This window comes from Coptis chinensis, chromosome 5, assembly GCF_015680905.1.
Source record: "Coptis chinensis isolate HL-2020 chromosome 5, ASM1568090v1, whole genome shotgun sequence".
NCBI lineage: Eukaryota > Viridiplantae > Streptophyta > Magnoliopsida > Ranunculales > Ranunculaceae > Coptis > Coptis chinensis.
The window spans coordinates 24,107,823-24,115,734 of record NC_141460.1 but is presented as its reverse complement, the minus strand read 5'-3'; positions in this window follow the sequence as shown (position 1 = coordinate 24,115,734).

Sequence of the window (7,912 nt, the reverse complement as noted above, 5' to 3'; positions counted from 1 at the left end):
CAGGTTCAACGGTTCCAGAGCCGACCCAATCGGTGACATCATACTCCCAGTTTCGGTGGGATCTAGAGAAGACAAAGTCAGCTTCAATACGCGCTTCAGCGTCCTAGACATCAAGTCGTCCTACAATGCTATTCTAGGACGACGTTGGATTCATCAAATGCAAGCTATACCATCAACGTTGCACCAAGTTCTCTGCTTCCCAGGCCCAAGGGGCATGATGGAGCTTCGAAGCAATCAGCTTGAAGCTTATCATTGTAATCAAATCCTCTCAGCGAATAAGACCGCCGACCTACCTTCCCACACAGGAAATGAGCCCACCAGCTACACAATGGCCAAAGACTTAGTCGCCGAGGTCAAAGTCAAAGCACCAAAACAGAACACTGGGGGCTCCAGCAAGAAGGTCTATTCATCCGTCCAGATCCCATAAGTCACTCAAGCCGTTGTTGCTTGATAACACGAAAAAACAGTAAAATCCTACCGTTCTTACGTTTAAATCAATTCTTCTTACTCTCAAAACATAATCATGCAATATAATGAGTAAGGAATTCGTTCCACTCTTAATTCTCAAGACTTAAACAAATTCAATTGATCCAACACAAGGAACAATGGTGAGAGTGATGTGTTTGGTGTATAAACTAAAACTAATTATAAATTTAAGACAACTAAATCTAAAGATTCTAACTTTATGAAATTTAACAAATAATAATTAAAATCTAACATCAATAACTACGAAATGACTAACAACCAAGAAATGAAATTAGATCTAAGCAATAGATAAATGATAAAATCGAATTTGATCAATAATAAACTACTTGATTTATCTAATGAAGCAATAACAATATTTTAATACTTTAAATTAAAACAAGGGAAATGAAAACTAATTAAAATGAATATTTAATTCTAGATCTAACTTTTTCTAACCCTAAACTCCATTAACATTAGCTTCCTAACCTAACTACCATTAACAAAGAGTCAAGCTTTTGTTTTTATACTTCTAGATCCAAAAATCGTGCATGGGCTTGGAGCCATGTTTTGGGCCGGAAAATCGGGCCCAAAACCCAATTTCTTTAGTCCAAAATGGGCTCTTCAGCTGCAGTTGGCTTCGACAGATGTTTCGTCCACTTCTGCTCCTCTAATTGGGCCAAGGCTTGGATCATTGCAAAGATCTTTCCGAGCCGGTCGTTTTGACGTAAGGTAGGCCTAATTCCGAGGTCTGAGTCCAAAGATATGGCACTCGGAAGTTCTGCTGACTTTTGCTCCTTTATCTCGTTAAAAGTGGCACATTTACGCATTATAATGGACTTTGAAGCCCGAAATGTATAAAAACACGTAATCGGTATTAACTCTTACTTATTATTCACATAATTGGTCTAACAAGATGATTGTTAAGGGTTAAAACTACAGTTTTGGGCTCTTATCAAACCACCCCCAAAACAAACATTTTGCTTGTCCTCAAGCAAAGATGAGAAATTAGAATAAGTGACCAAAAATGGAGTTCTATCTACTCTCTTTTCTTTGAGTCGCGATTGCATTGACCATATGCAACAAGGCCTTAAACCACTAGGAATTCCCTAGTGGACGAGTTATAGCCTCGTGAGAGTTTTCTAGTGAAGGTACTCACAAACTTCATCTATACTACAACGACTAAGAAATAAAACTATTGTTTCCTCATTCATGTCTCCACTATCTATACATCTCACTAGCAATTGAATACAGAATAATCATGTCGAAACCTAAGCTAATATATGCATAATAATCAATCATCTACGAATAAACATATAACAATGAGTAATACTATGAAATGTAATAGCAGGTCCGTTTCTGAAAACTCGGAATAGCGTCCTTAAGTAGGTCCTCACATAAATGTCAAGACAAAAACCACTCTGATTTTTCCACTCAAGTTTCGCTACTCCAGTGTGCAGTGGGCACACTTTACCTTACAATCTCAATGACACACAAGGAAGCCGGAGTTGATCAAACACATCTGCCACTTACTATCACACTAACCTATTCCTAATTGAGCTAGAGGTCTTTATTAGGTGTTTGCAAGGGATTAGGAGATGGTTTAAGAAGGAAGGAAATGGATATACAAAAGGACAAGTCTGAGATAATAGAGTCTTTCATATTATATAACTTAGAAAACCTTGTTATTTTCTTTTGCTTCTATACTTTGTTTCCATCATTAGCCATATTTTTCTTTTTCTTTTCTTTGGCTTTTGACTCCCTTTTATTCTATTTTTGGAGTTTTTATTTATTTCTATTTTTCTTTTTCTTTTCTTTTCTTTGGATGGAAACTTCTTTTCTTTTCCTGAAGCAACTAACTAATTTTTGTTTACACAGGTTTTTCTCTGCTTCTTTCTTCACTCATTCTATTCTCAGACTTATTCTAGGTTGGGTAAGTTGATTTTTTTTTATTTTGTTTTGTTTTTGTAACAGGGTAAAGGAATTGTGGTTTATGGAAGGCTAAAGAAAGGCTCAGAGGGGCGACTAGCGGAAAATAATTCATAGGTTTGAATTTTTGGCTATATCGATCCAAAGAGGGCCTAAATTCTCGCTTAGGATATGGCATAGTGATCAAGCAAGTGGACGTGTGATTTCTCTATCCGGATTTTATTTCTCCCTTGTGTCATTTCTCAAATATTTCGCTCATATAAGGCTTTAGGCTATATTCTCACAGGATTTGTAGAATAAGTATTCTAGCCTAGATTTCAGAAACTTACTACTAACAATCATAGATACTCATGTAATATATTTATAGATAGATGCAAAGATTATTACCTACATATTAACCTAAGTTTCTAACAATTATTCTGATGCAAAAGCTACGTGAGACTTCTAGATTGTTAAGAGCATAGAGAAAGAAAACAACACCAATATTCCTAAGTGTATAGCATAAACTTATTTATTTATATTTTTGAAATTTTTAACTTGAAAACAAATGCATATTATACATATCTATATCCTAACAGATGTCTTAATTACACGTGTTTCTATGCCCCCAAACAAGAAGCATGCTTTGTCCTCAAAGCATTTAAATAAAGAGGGTAGGAAAAATACCATTGAAGCGTGTGAAATTCGGAACATCCGCAAAACAAGGTTAAAACATACAAATATAGTAATATAAAAAAAGCGACGCGAACTCTATAAAGAGTTCCACCCATTATGGGGTTAACAGAATTAAATTGCTTGGGACATAAGCGCACAATTAACTGAAACTAAAAACTTACCTCCACTCCAAATAAGCGTTTACTCGTCATCCTCCTCTTCTATAAAGAAGTGAGGTTCCTTTGCATCCTGCCATGCCATGATAATTTGCCATGCTTCACGCCATTTATCATCTATGATTGCTAACCTATTAAGCGCCACTTGGTCGGATGGGGTGTAAGGTGCAACCTAATGAGGTTGTATCCTCCATCCTTGCCAAGTCATTGCACGAAAAGATCTGATAATATAATTGGTGGGTCTCACAAATGTCGACCCCAACCCAATCCGTGAAACGGGCACAAAAAATAGGAAAGAAACATAGCATAATACGGGAAACTAATATAGGCATAAGAAGATACTTATGCCTCATGCTATGGGCTCGTGCTAAACTAGACATTAAGGTCTTAGGAAGGTCATATAGCGGGCGTTCCTCGCCTAAAGCAAGGAAAACATCGCAAGTGGCATCATTCGCGCAGAAGAAAAATGCCACTCCCCTAATATGTTTAGCATGATAAAGAACATTACCGTATCACATTAAGGGACAAGCTACCAAGGGCTACGTTATATGTCCCTTGGTCCTCTACACGGAAAATGCCGGACCCATAAGCCTCATGCAAAAGTCATAAGTGTAGACATGCATATTATCTACCCAATAGCATCATGGGTCTTGTATTTCAGCCGGGGCATGGCAAGTCCAAGAACAAATGCTAGCAAGAACCATAAGCGGTTCCCGGCTACGTGTGTGATCACTCTGAAAACCAAGCACTATAAGTAGTGCTTTGAAACAAATCTTTGAAAGACTGTTCGGTATTATTATAGGAGATGTCATCTCGAACTACGCTCTGAACAATTGCGAATGAACCGGGAACAACCCGCGGAAAACTGGAATTTTTGTGGTCGGTGGAAGTCGTTGGCGCCGAAAGGCTCAACTAGGCGCGCTGAAGTCGCGCGTATTTGAATTACAGTGTTTGGCGCGAAGTCGCGCTCTGCTTGGGCGCTGGCGAGAGATTTTCGATTTTACAGAGTGTATTTTTCGCTTCCAAGATGTTGTAGGTCGAGGTCCGATGGTATGGTCGCGCTCGGATATGAGGGCGGTCGCGCTCGACAAAATTCTTCAAAAAAAAAGTAAAAGCAGCGCCGCTTTTGACAAAGCCTTGCGCAGCGCTTCGTAAAAAAACCGGAGTTTAGAGCAAAAAGAAGGTAAAACTTGGAGTGGAAAACGCGTTTTTTTTTTTTTAAGGGAGCGAGGTGGGGGTAAGAATAGGAAGTTTAGTGATCAAGCATGGAAAAAACAAACACCCCACCCCCAAACAAATTTTTGAAAACAGGTTTGTAAAATTTGTTTTAAAACGGGTTTTTAAAGTCGATTCCCTAGACTTAAAGTGATATATATGTATTTACATGCAGGTTTCCATATATCAATAATCTAAAAAGTTGTGGGTCTTTCCACAAATAATTAACATGGAATGCACCATCAAACATAATTAAGCACCAAGATTTCCTATGATGTAGCTTAGTGGAATGAGAGTAAAGCCTTATAGATCTAAAACCTAATCGAAAGCATACAGTTTTCTTCTTTGTCCTCCTGGGGGGATGCCAAGGAAATGAACGTGAGAAAATTGATGGTTGTGGAAGATAATGGGATCCGGATAATTTTGAAAAGGAAAAATGGAAAAATGGAAAATTGTCAGGTGGCTTGTCCTTGGGTGTTACTTCTTCACCAATTGGTTTTAGATAGTTATGAAGCATAGGAGAAACACCAAGGTCAAGTACAAACTCAATGGTTCTTTGAAAAGGTAGAGGGCGAGGAACATTCGTGATGGAAGGTGAATGAGTGACATGAGGATGTGAGGTGGGTGAATGGTGTTCAACTAGTGTTCTTAGGTCTATATCATCAGAGGCCTTGAGATATGCAAGACATTCCTCAATAGGTGGGTAAGAAGAATCACTGGGATAAAGGGCGAAAAATTCTTCTTCCGTCATGGCGTCAAGAGATGAATGGATGTCAATAGGAGAGAACTCAAGGAGTCGAAGGAAATCTTCCTCGATGTTATCTACGCCTAGGGGAGTAGAAATTGTGATCCTTGTCTTCTTCCATAAGAGGGTATCTACTAGTGTGGGGACTAAAGTGTCACCGCGACTAATGTGAGGTACAAAACTCTCAATGGACTTCACTTCTCCTTCTATAGGCAAACCTAGTTGTCCCTGTTTTTGTCTAAACATGTTAACTTCTACGTAAAAGATTTCCAAAAGAAAGAGTCATTGAGCCATCCCGACAATTGATTTGGGCATTGGCGGTTGCCAAGAAAGGACGCCCTAAGATGATGGGAATGGAATCATGAGCAACTTCTGTGTCGAGAATAACAAAGTCGGCAGGATAGTAAAAATCCTGAACTTTAACAAGAATATTTTCAACTACACCCTTGGGATACTTAATAGAACGATCGGCTAACTGCAAAGTCATTTTGGTTGGTTGAAGTTTTGTTAGACCTAATTGTTGATATAAATAAAAAGGGAGTAAGTTAACACTCGCCCCCAGGTCTAATAAAGCAGTTGTTATGAAGGTATCACCTAAGGTGCATTGTACAAGATAGGGCGACCGAGTGGTCCTTGTACTTAACAATTCCGTTATGTTCGATAAAGAGGATATTGTTCGATTAAGAATGCTTCGTGGGGTATGTTGGTTTTCCTCTTCTTGGTGCACAACTCTTTTAGAAACTTAGCGTGTCCAGGTAGACTTTTTATAGCTTCTAGAAAAGGTAGGTTTATAGTCAAATTTTTAAACACTTCCCTAATCTCATCAAAATTCTTGTCATTTTTAAACACAACTAGTCTTTGGGGATATGGTGCTTTATCGCTATTTTTAGTAGAAGGGATAAAAGTTTTATTAGTCTTTGCTTTATCTCTAGCCGTTTTCCAACTAGGTGTCCATATTGGAACCTTTACAGGTGTAGGGTCTTCACTTTCTATTATTGGGTCTTGTAATGTTTTCCCTTTTGGTTGTGGTTTAACTGGTACTTCTACAGTTGTAGGGTCTTCAATTTCTATTATAGTATTTGGTATGGTATCATTTTTAGTTTGCGGGTAATCTTTAGGCATAGTCACTTGGTTATCAACTACTCACTGAACGAACGGGTAGTGACTGCCCCGTAGTCCCCTTTGGTTTATATTACCATTACCGTAAATACCGCTTTATTTCAAAGGCGGTGTTTGTTGACTTAGGATTAGGCATCGCTTGACTTGGAAACACTGCCGGTTTGGTTATTATTTTGGTTAGAAGACATGTCAATAACCTTTTGGCACAAAGATCGCATCATTTGCATTGTTTGTTTCATCATATTAGAGTTTTGATCATCTTGATCTTTCATTAAGTTGGAGTTTTGTTGCATAATTTGATTTTGTTTCTCCAACAAGGTCACTACTACTTTGTCCGTAGATGGTTGTATTGGAATTAAAGCTTGTTGGCGTTCATGTCTTGATGTTGATAGTTCCGGGTTATGGGTACAAAAGCTCTATTATGGTCACCTAAGTTCCCTTGTCCTTGATGTTGAGTTAACCGGTTGAAGTGTGATGGTTGTGGTGGTGTTTGTGCATAGACAAGAGGACAATAGAAGTCGGAATGCTCAAGACTACAAATGACATTACAACGAAAGTAGAGTTAATGTTCATGACTGGACCGGGTTGTTGTTGTTGAACGTAGATGGCATCTACCTTTTTAGTGAGGGCATCGATAAGAGTTTTAAGCTTCGGGATCATGTTTAACCTCACGAGAAGAAGGAGAGGAGCGGAGGAATCGTTACCTCCCAATTGTTGTTCCTCTTAGATTGATCTTCTAAGAATGTATAAGCCTCTAAGGCTCCTTTACTAAGAAAAAACTACCCCCTACCATGATATCTAGAACCTCCTTATGACGATGTAAAGCCCCCTTGAAGAAGGCGAACAAAAGCGTGTCTTTTCGCAAGATTATGATGTGGGCATTCAATGAGAAGATCGCTGAAACGATTCCGTGCCTCGAAAAGGATTCATGAGGATTCCGGAGGAAGAAATGAATCTTTTGAAGCATTTCATCCGTCTTTAGTGGTGGGTAAAATTGTTCCATGAACAATTGAACAAGTTGATCCCATGAGTCCACAGAGTTTGGCGTTTGGGCAGCTTAACCAAGACGCCGCTTTGTCGGCTAGGGTGAAAGGAAACACCCTAAGTTTAACTTGATCCGGACTTACGCCAGGATGATGGAATGTAGTGAGAACTTGGTCTATCCTACGACGTGTCTTTGGTAAGGCTTCTCGTGGTCTAAACCATGAAAACCGGTAACAAGTTAAATATATTAGGGGATTTGAAAATCCCCACTAGGTCCGCAAGAACGATGCACCCACTTAGGGCCATCGTTTAGGGCTTTATAAAAATCGAGAGAGAGAGAGTCTCTTGTTCTTTAGCCATTGATGCAGTGTAGTTTGTGAAATTCTAGATAGGCGTGTTATATTTATTTCTACGAAAAACAAGCCCGATTATACTAGAATTAAAACTCCTCCTCGGCAGTAAGAGGCGAGGAAAGTGGAAGAAGGAGTACCGAATGCCTCCATGCTACGCTAGCGTTTGAATAAGCGTCTTGTATCGCTGCGATTTCAAAGTATTTAACAAGTTAGAAACACTCAATAACTTTAAGGAATAAAAATTTGCATTTTTCTGTGAAAATTGGGCTGTTCAC